General features: G+C 41.4%; 1 long non-coding RNA gene across 2 annotated transcripts in view; it reads right to left on the minus strand.

Annotated features, from left to right (window-relative positions):
- Positions 1 to 3,153: 3,153 nt before the first annotated feature.
- Positions 3,154 to 14,562, minus strand: part of LOC122213499 — a 33,602-nt gene continuing 22,193 nt past the window's right edge. For both annotated transcript variants that reach the window (XR_006199547.1, XR_006199546.1), the window contains exons 2-3: positions 5,278 to 5,693; positions 3,154 to 3,962 (exon numbers count right to left, since the gene is read on the minus strand). This is a non-coding gene — a long non-coding RNA (uncharacterized LOC122213499). The remainder of the gene's footprint in view (positions 3,963 to 5,277; positions 5,694 to 14,562) is intronic.

The raw sequence follows: 14,562 nt of genomic DNA on the forward strand, positions 1-14,562 counted from the left end.
ATATGGTACAAAAACAACAATATGAATTTAATTGCATCAATTCAGGAAAATCAATCTGATTATCTCACATTGGGTAGACATAACATCCTGTTGATGGGTTAAATTGTCCCCCTTTAAAGCAATTATCTTGATCTCCTATTGAAAAGGCTGTCACACACTATTAGCCTAGGCATTTTGATTGCATTGATTGATCCATTCCATCAGGGCCCGTAAAGACCTCATCTTGTACCCCCCACGCCACCACAATATCTGGGACACAGAGGACAATCAAGTAGCAAAGTGAAACCAGTAGTTACCTGGGAATCTTAAAAAAAAAAAACAACAAAAAAAACTTACCAGGCCCACCCTTAGACTAAATGAATAGAAACGTTTGGTGTAGGGCCTAGCATTAGTTCTATCAGCTGTTTAGACAATGGATGAGTTTTTTAGCCAAGACATCCAAACCGTGTGTGTATATAAGCCTTGTCTCCATCTTTCTTGGATACCACTCTCTTCCTCTCTTGGTTGGGAGGAGATGCCTCTGTCAGCCTGGCAGATGGATAATGCCTAAGCTTCTCTCTCCCTAGCTTCCCTTCCTAATCTCCCAAATGGACTTGTCACATCCAGTGAGCTTTAGTACTTAGAGATTTGCAGCTCTCCGTAAAATCCTTCCTTGGTTGACTAGTGAGCTCCCAAGCGGAAGACACAGGCTCACATTAGCATATCCAAGGCTTGACTGAATAACGTTCTGGAAATATTGAACTGGTGGACTTCCTAAAACAGCAGCAGCTGACAATGCCCACCCCTTAATGTGGGTTCTGGACCCACAATACACCTGGAGGGGAAAGGAGATTTCTCCAGAATGGGATGAGGAGGGATATGGGTCTCAGGAAGGAAGGGGACAGGGTAGGAAGGCATAAGGAATGAGGGGCATGGGAGCAGGTTGGGATGATAGGGTGGTGGGGCTCTGGGCATGAGCCCAGAAAGAGGCTGGAGGCAGACAGATGCTGCTTGTGAGTGGGACTGGCTCAGCACTGGACAGGTAGGCCTAGAAGGAATCCAGTCCCAGTTACTGAATCCTCACCTGGGTCCCTTGTGTCAACTCCCTGCCCTGGTAAGCGGCTTGGACGTGGACTCTGCCAAAATTGGCTTCACGTCCTGGCTAGTCAGCCCTGCCCCAGCCTGGGGTCCATGTCAGGAACCTGCTCTCTGAGATAGACTTCCCGGATGCAGTGCTGCCAAAGACATCCACATGCCACTAAGATAAGGTGACACTGGAGCAGAGACCTGAAGGAAGGAGGGGGTAAGCTATGTGAACGTGTGGGGAAAGGGCGTTATAAGCAAAGTGAACACAAGTGCAATAGCCCTGGGGCACGGATGCACTTGAGTTGTTCAAGGAGCAAGTGGACTAAAATGATCTGAGGAATGGGATAAGAAATGGGGTAGGAGAGGTGGCAGAGGTAAGATGTAAAGGGACTTACAGGCCAGGTTAGGAATATGGATTTTACTCTGAGTGAAATGAACAAGATACTGTTGTCAACTCACAAAACTTGCAGCCCAAAACAACTAAAATAACAAGGGATGAGCAGAGACAAGTCAGAAGAATTAGGATGTGGTCCTCTTTCTAGCTCCATCTCTGTGATAAAACCTGACGGCAAGTTCTATTTCCACTACACCAGCCACTGGGTCCTTCACCCCAGAAGCAGCTCCATCCCAGGGGGACTGCCCTGTTCCTTCCCCCCTCTGTCTACCTTGCCCGTGTGCAGTTAGGCCATCCTTACCCTACATCACTAAGCATGAAAAGTGTTCATGTCCCCCCTCTGCTTGGCCCAGAGCAAGAGAAAGGAGAGAATCAACAACAGGCCTGGTTAGTATAGCCTCTTAGCGTGTGTACTTTGTGGGGATGGGGAGAGGAGGTGGGGTACGGAGAAGGGGGAGATGCTGCTGCTTTTAGATGGAGGGGAGCAGACAGACTGGCCCTGAGGGACCATCTTCCCTTCCTTCCCTCGGCCCCTCATCTCCCGCTCTGCCCACCATCACGTACTCCACGTGCTGAAGGCTTGGTTCATGTTCTGCCATCAAGCCCCGTGGCTGTGACTTCATTCAGTGACAGGGAACCCTTGACCTGACTCCATAAAATATGCACTGGCCACGTATATACACCCTTACCTAGCTACCCACACTCTCGGCCCCACTCTCCTTGGTGACTTGAGACCTCAACTGGTCCAGAAACAGGTGACACAGGTATGGCCAGGATTCCAGAAATCCATTGTTATTCTAGTTATAACTAACGTATCCCAAAGAATTATCTATGTAGCAGACTCTGTACAGCATATCCATAATCAGCGCAGTTAAAAGGCGACTTGGAAAATGATACACAAAGATACAGATAGAATCTGTACATACATATGTGTATGTGTATGCATATATGTATGTATGTATCTATCTACTTACCAAATGCCCTCTTTAAAAAAAATGGATAAAGGACACAAAAGGCAAGTAACAAAAATATAAATGCTTGAAAACGTTGAAAACCTCAGCCTCTCTAAGACTCAAAGAAATGTATATTAAGATATTGAGAGTAGCCCATGTTATTTAGAAAAGGGGGAAATAGACTCTCTCAAGCATCACTGATGGAAATTTAAAGTGGTATGACCTCTTTAGAGGGAAACCTAGCAATAGGTAGGACAATTTTAAACCGGCAGACCCTTAACTCAGCTATTTTACTCCCAGGTATCTATTTTGAAGCAATAACTAGACAATTCACAAGGATATATGTGCAAGGATTTCCAGGGAAAACAACCTAAACTCCACAGTAGAGAACTGATTATATAAGTCAAGCTACATGGAGACATGTACATGATCCATGATATAGCTACATGCTACATGATGTAAAATGGTATTTACTGACATGGAAAGGAGTCCACGATATCCTAAGTACAAAAGCTAGATTACAGAACCATGTAGTATGTGATACAATTTTTTTGAGACTATATAAAAGACTATACAATTTTTTGAGACCATATACATATATGTGTATATATGTATATACACATATATATATGTACATATATATATACACACATATATATATATGTACATATATATATATACACACACATATATATATGTACATATATATATACACACATATATATAATTTGGGTTATTTTTGGATTACAGAATTTTGTTTGATTTTTAGTTTTTCATATTTTTATGTAATCTCCGAATTTCAAATAATGAACACTTGTGGCTTTTCAATCAGAGAAAATCAGTAATGCTGAAATGCTCCGAAACGTGAAACTCGGTCAGTAGACCTCAGGAGAAAGGAGGCTCCTTTCTCCTCTGCCGCTACCCAGAAGCCAATCCATCATGCCATCTCCAGATAGGATCAGGCTTCCACTATCTCAGGCACATGAGCATTTATCCTATTTTCAAAAGCTCCCAGAGAAAGAGGCTTCAAAATTCCCCCCTGATAATCCATTCCAGGGTTTATCAAATTCACCTGAAAAAGAAATTTCCCCTCATATCTAATCTGAAACCCCCATTCGATGACTCAAGCCATTGCTTTTCTCTCCCAGCTTTCAGTGAAAATAGGAAATGGTGACTGCATTTGTCCTTATCGAGAGCAATTATTTTCCAGAATGTCTAGAATGATACACACTCTGCAAGTTAAACTCATGTGTGTATTCTCTCTCACACCCTCATATACACATACACACACTTTCAGGACAGTCTAAACTGGCATGGCACATAAACAAACATTACATTCTGGGCCTTCAGCTCAACTGAAGAAGCCATTTGGAAAGCCCATCCCATCCTTGGCAGCTCTGAAGCACTTTCAACCCCAGGTGGTTTGTCTCATCTTTCCAGCAGCGCAACCATCAGGAGCATAACCTTGAGCAGGAATCAGAGCTGGAGATGTTGCAGGAAGCTACCTCTTGGACTGTTCCAGTTGAGACAGGAGTGTATCACTCCCAAACCTTGAGAAAAGGAAAGAGAACAGTTTGCTGATGTCAACACATTGTGAATGATACATTGTGACAAGAGCTTTTCCACCTCTCTCCTTTTAATCCCTCCTCCCTCCCTCCCTTCCTCCCTCCTCTTTTGTTGTTCCTTCTCTTCATCCTCTCCTGCCCTGTCCATCATCCTCCACACCATTGTAACCAACATTTATTGTGCATTTACTGTGTGTCAGACACTGTTCCAAGAATGCTGCATGTAGTCGATTCTCACACAAACTCTAGGAAGTGGATTATACTAACACCATTTACAGTAGTTTCTTCCAAGAGCTCTCTCCTTTATTGGCTGGGCACCAGATAGCCTCTAGATGCAGCACTGGAACCATAGAAGGGTTTCCTGCCCTTAGAGAAGCCTGGGGGCCGGGGATAGTGGGGACGTGCTCAGGAGCCTAACATGACTCAGGGACCAAGGCAGCTGAGCAGGGTAGAGTGGTGTGCAGACCCCAGGCTTTATAGCCTAGAGCAAAGGCTATCATGTCTCCACCCACAACCGTGGACAGTCATACATTCCAGATGACTTCCAATTGTCAGGGTCTGCATCTCTGCATCTGAGGGTGTTTGTTCCCCAAATCAGGCATTCAACCAATGACTCTTGGACATTGGTGTATAAATACCCAGCTCCCTCAGCTCTTGAGTGGGCTAATTTTGGGTCATGAATTATGTGCTTTTTCTTTTGGAGATCAAACCACAGTTGCCAGTGTAGTAGCTGATGTAATAATGCATCCTTTATTGGCTTCCTTACTTCTCCTGGATTAGTCTCCATGGCCCAGGACATTATTTATTTGAGCACGAATCCTTGTCTCAGTGTCTCCTTCTGGGAAAAGGTTACTACGGCAGACTCTAAAACAGACCTCTTTTAATTCTAGCTCCAGTGCTTTCTTTCTGTATGATCTTTGAAAAGCTATCACTCTCTGAAAATGGGGAAATCTGGTATAGGGCTTAGACATTTTTATATATAAAGTTCTGGCACATAAGCCCTCCAGAAATGGTCATTCTTCCTGTTACTCTTTGCTGAAGGAGATGCTACTGTTATATGGTCACTGTTCCTATTCCTGAACAGCTATAAAACATCTTTTCCCTCCTCATTAACACTTCTGGAAACTTTAACCCCAAAGGCTTAAAGCTGACTGTTCTCCAGCCTAGGACCAGGAAAGCCAACAGCAAATTTGACCCATTGTAAAGACCTGATGTAGCTGCTCAGAGTTCAAGTTCTATTTCAAAGAAATAATTGCAAGTGATTTTCCACGAATGAGTTTTGTCAAATTGTTCCACCCACCTGCTAATTCAGGGATGCTAATTCCTTCTTTGGGTAGAGTGCTTTAATGTTGTCAGAACCTCTCCATCCAATGTTTATAATTGCACGTGATTTTCATGTCTGATCTTTGTGCCAAGAAAGGATCGGTTGTGCTTCATGGTGACCCCCCACAATCTCAGTGGATTAACACAACAAATCTGTATTTCTTGCTTGGTCTCTCGTGAGTCAACTGGGGGATCTACCCCATGTCATCTCTGCAGGATCTACACTGGCAGAGCGGCCATCACCTGGAACATGGCTGCTCCTTGTGGCACAGGAAGAGAGCATTCAGGAGTGTCCCATTCTAGCAACTCATCATTGTGCTCAAAAGTAACACTCTCATTTCCTCTCACAATTCATTGGCAGGGTCTGGTCATGGGGTCAATCCTATCAAGCACCTGGAAGGCAAGCAACAAGAAATTGCTGTTGAATAGAAGTAGTGACTACCGCCATATTATTTCACCCATTGTATTATGGAAGACATAAGAAATGGCGAGTTCCAGTGCTTTCTTAAAGTCATCCAGAGAGTTTGGGCCTAGGATTCTGTTGTGGTTCCTTTTCCCTGAGATGCCTGAAGAAGACTACATTAGGAGGCAATGAAAGTCTGGTTTCTTGACTATCTCTTTCTACAACTCAAAAAGCCTAAATTATCTTTGTAATTGTCCTACACACAGCAATCTCAAGGCCAAGGACTGAATGGTCAAAAGAATTGAATTACTGGAAGAATTTAGGGATCAGGTGATAAGGGTTTTTTTGTTTTTTGTTTTTTGTTTTTTTTGAAAGCAGTAGGTTGTGTAAAGAAAGTGGCCCCTCCCTCTGCTCTACCTTCTTGTCCCCAGAATCAGGTACAACTCTACAACTAGTGGAATTGTAAAGCCTATATTGCCAAAATGTGGTGTTCTCCTCTGCAGTCTCGAAGCTTCTACCCAGTAGCATCTTGGAGACTGCTCACATCAGCCTTTAAGAACCAACTGTGTGCATCCTTTCCCAGTGCCACATTCGGGAATGTCACAATGGTGGCTTGAAGTTGGCCACAGGAGCAATATTTACAGCACAGAAATTGTAAAAACTACAAATTAGGGCCTTTTTTTCCTCCCAGACAACTGGTTGTTAAAAATGTACAGGTTTCTATGCTTAATCCTTCACATGCAGTTGGCTTCTCCTTCACGCTCTTGCATACCACGTGGGCATACATGGATCCCTGAGGACTGGCGAGAGACTTTGCCTCATCCCTTTTTAAAATTCTTCCCTTTCCCAGCATATACTTCGATGTCCTATACTATTTGCCATGCATTGTTCTAATTACTTACATGTAAAAAGTCTCTAATCCCTACGAGGAAGGCACTATTATTTTACAGAAGAATAAACAGGCACAAAGAGGGTAGGTAACTTTCCCCAGTCACACAACCAGGATTTGAGCCCAGGTGGTCCAGTTCTAGCGTCTGGACTTATAACAACCATACTCCACTGTCGGGCTCTCAGAGCACACAAGAGAAGAAAAGAAAGATTTTGATTCATCAAAAAAGGATGTTAAACACCATTTTTTCCCCCTGAATATACAGTATCAATTATGCCTGGCCATGTAAAGTGGATTTTTTTCATTTAATATTCGTTCATGGCACACTGGCTATATGCTAGGCTCTGTGCTAAGTGATGACAAGAATACAAGCCTGACAGTAATAGAAAGTACCATTTACTGTGCTCTTATTAAACAGGCACCATGGCAGGTGCTGAGGGGCTACAAAGATGATGATGACGACCGATACGATGACAGCAGTAAAAGCTACATCACCTGAATGCTTGATGTGTGCAACACACTGCTGGTCATTACACTTCACTCTTGCCACACCTTGTGAGACAAAGATTTTTCATTTTTTGCCCATGTTACAGGTGAGGAAACTGGGGCCCAGGGAGGTGTCAACACACCAAAGAGCTCACAGATCAGGCTGCTCCTGTATACTCTGTCTACAAGGCAGTAGAGTTAGACTCTTTGGGGTTCCCCTCCATCTCCTTCACACCACAGCTAGGTGCTTCCATCTCTGTCCAACTCAATTCTGAAAGATTCCCTTTTGATCTTCGGGAGAGCTTTGAGGTTGTCAGTCTAACATCTTGAATATAGATATAGTGAGAGGAAGTCCAATAAACCGAAAGAAAAAGGATTTTTCCAAGCTTTTTGTAAGAAACCTGAGTCACTAGCATTCTGAAGAAGCCTATAACAGGCACAGATGTACATGATATTCACCGAGTTTAGCACACGGTGCTACTGAGACCAGAAACTCATTACATGCTCAGTACAGGGCTGAAAACCAAAGTAGGGACCTCTTCTTCCAATGTACACCCGACTTTGTAATTAGAACCTCCTATGGGAACGTTTTCAGTACGAACAAAACCTTGCACTTGGAGTTACCACAGTTAACATTGAAATGAAATGCCACTATCAAACAGTGGGACAAACTTCTAAACAAACATGCTAGAACTTAAATGTTTATTTCAATGCTTTTATCTTTAAAGATGTCACTGTAGAAGGTTATTCTCTTGTTTAACTAACAGTGTTATCACTTAAAAATATTGATAGCCCTATTTTTAGAGTTGTTTTCAGGTTTAATCTAGAAAACACAGAAAATGCAACTCTGTGTGCATGTGTGTTTGTGTGTGTGTGTGCTTCTGTGTGTTCCTATGCACTCCATATTTCTGGTTCTCTTTAATAGCTCACCTTACTGAATAGCTTTGGTTCCAAATGACTTTATGCTCCTTCTAAAATTAAACTACCTGCCATAGATATTATGACCAATAATGGAGAGCCAAAGAATATGCCACAGGCTCTGCAGGGCAATTCCAAAAGAACGGTCCCCAAAATGACTTGAGGGGTAACTTCATTAAAATATTCAATGAATATTGAATATTCACACACTCAGTGGTAGGATTTAAAAAAAAAAATTTAATGTTTATTTATATTTGAGAGAAAGAGAGAGAGAGAAAGAGAGGGAGAGAATTAGTGGGGGAGGGGCAGAGAAAGAGGGAGACACAGAATCCGAGGCAGGTTCCAGGCTCTGAGCTGTCAGCACAGAGCCGGACGTGGGGCTTGAACTCACAAACCGTGAGATCATGACATAAGCTGAGGTTGGACTCCCAACCGACTGAGCCACCCAGATACCCCACTCATGGGTAGGATTTTTAAAAAGACTTTTTAGGGGTGCCTGGGTAGCTCAGTCAGTTAAGTGTCCAACTTCAGCTCATGTCATGATCTCACGGTTCATGAGTTCAAGGCCTGCGCCCAACTCTGTGCTGACAGCTCAGAGCCTGGAGCCTGCCTTGGATTCTGTGTCTCCCTCTCTCTCTGCCCCTCCCCCACTCATGCTGTCTCTCTCTGTATCTCAAAAATGAATAAACGTTAAAAAAATTTTTGTTAAAGTTTTTAATCTTACTGCTTTCAAAAGGATTCAAAGCAGTCATTGACCATTTAAATTCTCACATCAGTTTATCCTAAGATTTCATATGACCAAGTTTCAGAGAAATACTTGTTTTGTTTCAATGAAAAGGAAAAAGATGAAGTTTTATGTTGAAGGATGTGAAAAGGAGATCTTGGGAGGAAAAGAGCATAAAAAGTCTCATTTAAATATAGATTTAACATAATAAAAACATGACAAATACATGAGTATATAAAGATTGCATGCAAATCTATGGGAAAAAAGTAGTGAGATCCCAATAAACGGGTAAAGGGTGCAAACAGACTAGTTCAACCCTTCTTCAAAAAATGATTAATACATAGAAAAAAATATATTCAACCCTAAGAATAGTCAGAAAAATGTAAATTTAAAAGCTATCATTTTCCCCAATAAAAGTAGCAAAGTGTTTTTTGGATAAAATATTCCATACTGGCCTACGTATGGTGAGATAAACTCTTGCGTGTTCCGCTGGAGTAAATATAAACAAAGACATCTTTTCATGAAAACAATTTGGTGGTTTGTCTCAGAAGCTGAAAAATATCTGTAACTTTTGACTAAACAACTCTATAATAATTTCAGGGTGCTGGCTTCAGTACAATGCTGTTTATGAAAAGGACATCCTCCAAGTATGGTCTCCAAAAGACCAAAGGCAGATATCCCAGAATAGTTCACTGCCTATGGTTTGAAGGTCATCATAACCTTGTCTATCAAAAACTAGTACTGGATTAACTGACCTAATGATTAAAATTTAATTCACGGGACAGAATGCTTTCCCACCTGTTATTCACATGCTCTTTAAACCCACTAACTGCTAGGTGGGCAGCATGAAGTTGTTTTACAAGGAAAAAGTTAGCAAGCCGTCTACCAGCCGGGGCTGTCTACTAATACTCGTGGTGTTATTTGTTGCGCCTGATTATGGCTCAACAGAGCAATCGCTGTCTACAATATGTCAAAAGGAACCATGCAATTAAGTCAATTCAGGCCCAAAGTCAGTGAATTCAATGAGACGAACAAGGTTTAAAAAAAAAAAAAAATGTCAGTTGGCATCACATGAAGCAAAACGGATTGATTGACTGAACTTCTCACTTTTCAACTCATTTGCATAGTATTCTGAGCAGTCCAACCTGCAGCTGTTTCCAGCTACACTACCTCACTAGAGCCAAAAATAATTGTTAAAAAAATCAGCTATACATCAAGGAACCACTGCTTCCATTCTGACTGGCAGCCTCCCAAGGCACAGCCTACATGAACTGCAGGAGCCGGAAGGGGAATGGCATCCAGCCTTACGCCAGAGCAGAAATCCTGAGGAAAATGAGCACTTCACATCTGAATTCTCAAGAAAAAGCAAAAGGAGCAACTTCTAACAAAAGCTACTCTGCTGAAATCAGCCATAATTCGCAGCTACTTCCCATTACATATATATTTTTTAAACTCTTATTTTTTATTTTTATTTTTTTTATTTGAGAGAAAGAGAGACTGAGTGAAGGTGGGAGAGGGGGCAGAAGGAGAGAGAGAGAGAATCTTAAGTCTGCTCCAACCTCAGTGCAGAGCCTGAGGTGGGGCTCGATCCCACAACCCTGGGATCAGGACCTGAGCCAAAATCAAAAGTCGGGTACTCAACGGACTAAGCTACCCCAGGCGCCCCTCCCATTACATATTCACAAATGGTTATGACAGCCTCAGTGGCTACAACAGTTTCCTCAGAACTGGAGACTGTTGTGTTACTGTTGTCTTCCCTCTTTTTTGTCCTCTCTGGGTATAGTCATCCATTAGGCTAGAAATATGTGTTCTATTAACACCTCCAAAGAAAATAAGGCATGCCACCAGCCCACTGTGGAAGGAAAGTACTGCCTTGGAGGTAAGGAGTCCCAAGTCTGGTCTCAGGGATTTCGTTTACAGTAAAGACCTTGGGCAAGTTACTCTGCTGGGCAGCTGTGCACTGCATGAAAAATGGAAAGTTTGAAAAGTTCCATATTCAATAGTATGAAATCCTTCCCTAAATGCAAAATAAAATAAATAAATGTAATTTAGTTGAAATGCATAGCTAAGCTTACAAGAAAGCAAAGGGAATCCTCAGAAGACCAAAAAAAATGAAGTGAGAGCAAGAAATCAGAATTTTTTAAAAGCGGTGGACAGTTTCCAGGGGACGTTTCCTGATATTCACTCCCCAGGAAGAAAGAAACGATGCCTTGGGCCGTTAAATGGTATCAAGTCGAAAAGCAGATACTCCCTTCGGCCATCCTAACTCCATGAATTAAGTTCAATCTCCAAAAGGCTACCTACACCTTGAGGAAAGGGGTGACAGCAAAAACAAGAACAAAATTGTTGTGTGAAGGCAGAGCTATGACTCCAGGTGAATGGGGAAGCAGTCTCCCCTGAGAATTTGTAACTTCACACCAACCTGCACTTATTCATTCATTCATTCATCAAATATTTATTGAACACCTACCATGTGTTGGGTTGTGAGCTAGACATCGAAAATCTAGCAATGGACAAAGCAGATCAGCCCTGCCTTGAAGGAGATTATATTCTAATAGCAGAAGACAGACAATAAAAAATATATATAAATCAGGTGATGATAAATGCTAAGAAGAAAAATAAATAAAAGTAAGGATGATAATAAGTGACTGGGTAGGAGTGGAGCTTTCTATAGTTGGGTGAAGGAAGGGCTCTGATGACATAACTTCTTTTTTCTTAATGTTTGTTTTTGAGAGAGAGAGAGAAAGAAAACAAGCAGGGCGGGGCAGGGGGAGAGCAGGTAGAAAGAGGGGGACAGAGGATCTGAAGTAGGCTCTGTTCTGACAGCAGATAGCCTGATGTGGAACTTGAACTCACAAACTGTGAGATCAGGACCTGAGCTGAAGTCGGATGCTTAACTGACTAAGCCACCTAGGTGCCCCCTGGAATTAGTATTCTTATATTAAAAAAAAAAAAGACCCCATAGAGCTCCCTAGCTCTTTTTACCATGTGAACACAGAGCCAGAAGATACTAGCTATGAACCAGGAAGGTTCACCAGAAAGCAACCGTGCTAGTGTCTTGATTTTGGACTTCTAGCCTCCAGAAAATAAATTTCCTTTCTTTATAAGTCACCCAGTCTGGACCCTTAACCAGTAAGGAATTGAATCAATAATCAAAAATCTCCCAAAAAATAAGAGTCCAGGGCTGGATGGCTTTCCAGGGGAATTCTACCAAACATTTAAAGAGGAGTTAACACCTATTCTTTCGAAGCTGTTCCAAAAAACAGAAATGGAAGGAAAACTTCTAAACTCATTCTATGAGGTCAGCATTACCATGATTCCAAAACCAGTCAAAGACCCCACTAAAAAGGAGAACTATAGACCAGTTTCCCTGATGAACATGGATACAAAAATTCTCAAAAAGATACTAGCCAACTGGATTCAACAATACATTAAAAGAATTATTCACCATGACCAAGTGGGATTTATACCTGGGATGCAGGGCTGATTCAGTATCCGCAAACCAATCAATGTGATACATCACATCAATAAAAGAAATGACAAGAACCATATGATCCTCTCAATAGATGCAGAGAAAGCATTTGACAAAATACAGCATCCTTTCTTGATAAAAACCCTCAAGAAAGTCGGGATAAAAGGATCATACCTCAAGATCATAAAAGCCATATATGAAAGACACACTGCTAGTATCATCCTCAATGGGGAAAAACTGAGCGCTTTCCCCCTAACGTCAGGAAAACAACAGGGATGTTCACTCTCACCACTGTTATTTAACATAGTATTGGAAGTCCTGGCCTCAGCAATCAGACAACACAAAGAAATAAAAGGCATCCAAATTGGCCAGGAGGAAGTCAAACTTTCACTTTTTGCAGATGACACGATACTCTATACAGAAAACCCAAAAGATTCCACCAAAAAACTGCTATAACTGATCCATGAATTCAGCAAAATCTCAGAATATAAAATCAATGCACAGAAATTGGTTGCATTTATATACACCAATAATGAAGCAACAGAATGAGAAGTCAAGGAATCTATCCCATTCACAATTGCACAAAAACCCATAAAATACCCAGGAATAAACCTAACCAAAGAGGTAAAAAATGTATACACTGAAAACTATAGAAACCTTATGAAAGAAATGGAAGAAGATACACACAAAAAAAGGAAAAATATTCCACGCTCCTGGATTGGAAGAACAAATACTGTTAAAATGTTGATACTACCCAAAGCAATATACATATTCAATGCAATGCCTATCAAAATAACACTAGCATTCTTCACAGCGCTAGAACAAACAATCCTAAGATTTGTATGGAACCAGGAAAGACCCCAAGTAGCTAAAGCAATCTTGAAAAAGAAAACCAAAGCAGGAGGCATCACAATCCCAGACTTCAAGTTATATTACAAAGCTGTAATCATCAAGACAGTATGGTACTGGCACAAAAACAGACACTCAGATCAATGGAACAGAATAGAGAACCCAAAAAATGGACCCACAAATGTATGGCCAACTCATCTTTGACAAAGCAGGGAAGAATATCCAATGGAATAAAGACAGTCTCTTCAGCAAATGGTGCTGGGAAAACTGGACAGAGACATGCAGAAGAATGAACCTGGACCACTTTCTTACACCATACACAAAAATAAACTCAAAATGGATGAAATTCCTAAATGTAAGGCAGGAAGCCATCAAAATCCTTGAGGAGAAAGCAGGCAAAAACTTCTTTGACCTTGGCCACAGCTACTTCTTATTTGATACGTCTCTGGAGGCAAGGGAAACAAAAGCAAAAATGAACTATTGGGACCTCATCAAAATAAAAACCTTCTGCACAGCGAAGGAAACAATCAGCAAAAGTAAAAGGCAACCGATGGAATGGGAGAAGATATTTGCAAATGACATATCAGATAAAGGGTTAGTATCCAAAATCTACAAAGAACTTATCAAACTCAAACTCAAAAACTAATCCAATGAAGAAATGGGCAAAAGACATGAATAGACACTTCTCCAAAGAAGACATCCAGATCGCTAACAGACACATGAAATAATGCTCAACATCACTCATCATCAGGGAAATACAAATCAAAACCACAATGAGATACCACCTCACATCTTTCAGAATGGTTAACATCAACAACTCAGGCAACAACAGATGTTGGAGAGGACGTGGAGAAAGAGGACCTGTTTTGCACTGCTGGTGGGAAAGAAAACTGGTGCAGCCACTCTGGAAAACAGTATGGAGGGTCCTCAAAAAATTAAAAATAGAACTATCCTACAACCCAGAAATTGCACTACTAGGTATTTATCCAAGGGATACAGGCATGCTGTTTCAAAAGAGCACATGTACCCCATTGTTTATAGCAGCATTATCGACAATAGTCAAAGTATGGAAAGAGCCCAAATGTTCATCGATGGATGCATGGATAAATAAGATGTAATACACACACACACACACACACACACACACACACACACACACACACACAAGGGAGTATTACTTGACAATCAAAAAGAATGAAACCTTGCCATTTGCAGCAATGTGGGTGGAACTGGAAGGTATTATGCTAAGCGAAATTAGTCAGAGAAAGACAAATATACTATGACTTCACTCATATGAGGAATTTAAGATACAAAACAGATGAACATAAGGGAAAGGAAGCAAAAATAATATAAAAACAAGGAGGCAGACAAAACAGAAGAGACTCTTAAATACAGAGAACAAATTGAGGGTTGCTGGAGGGGTTGGGAGTGGCGGGATGGGCTAAATGGGTGAGGGGCATTAAGGAATCTACTCCTGAAATCATTGTTGCACTATATGCTAACTAGTATGTAAATAAAAAT

The sequence above is a fragment of the Panthera leo genome, chromosome A2, assembly GCF_018350215.1.
Source record: "Panthera leo isolate Ple1 chromosome A2, P.leo_Ple1_pat1.1, whole genome shotgun sequence".
Lineage (NCBI taxonomy): Eukaryota > Metazoa > Chordata > Mammalia > Carnivora > Felidae > Panthera > Panthera leo.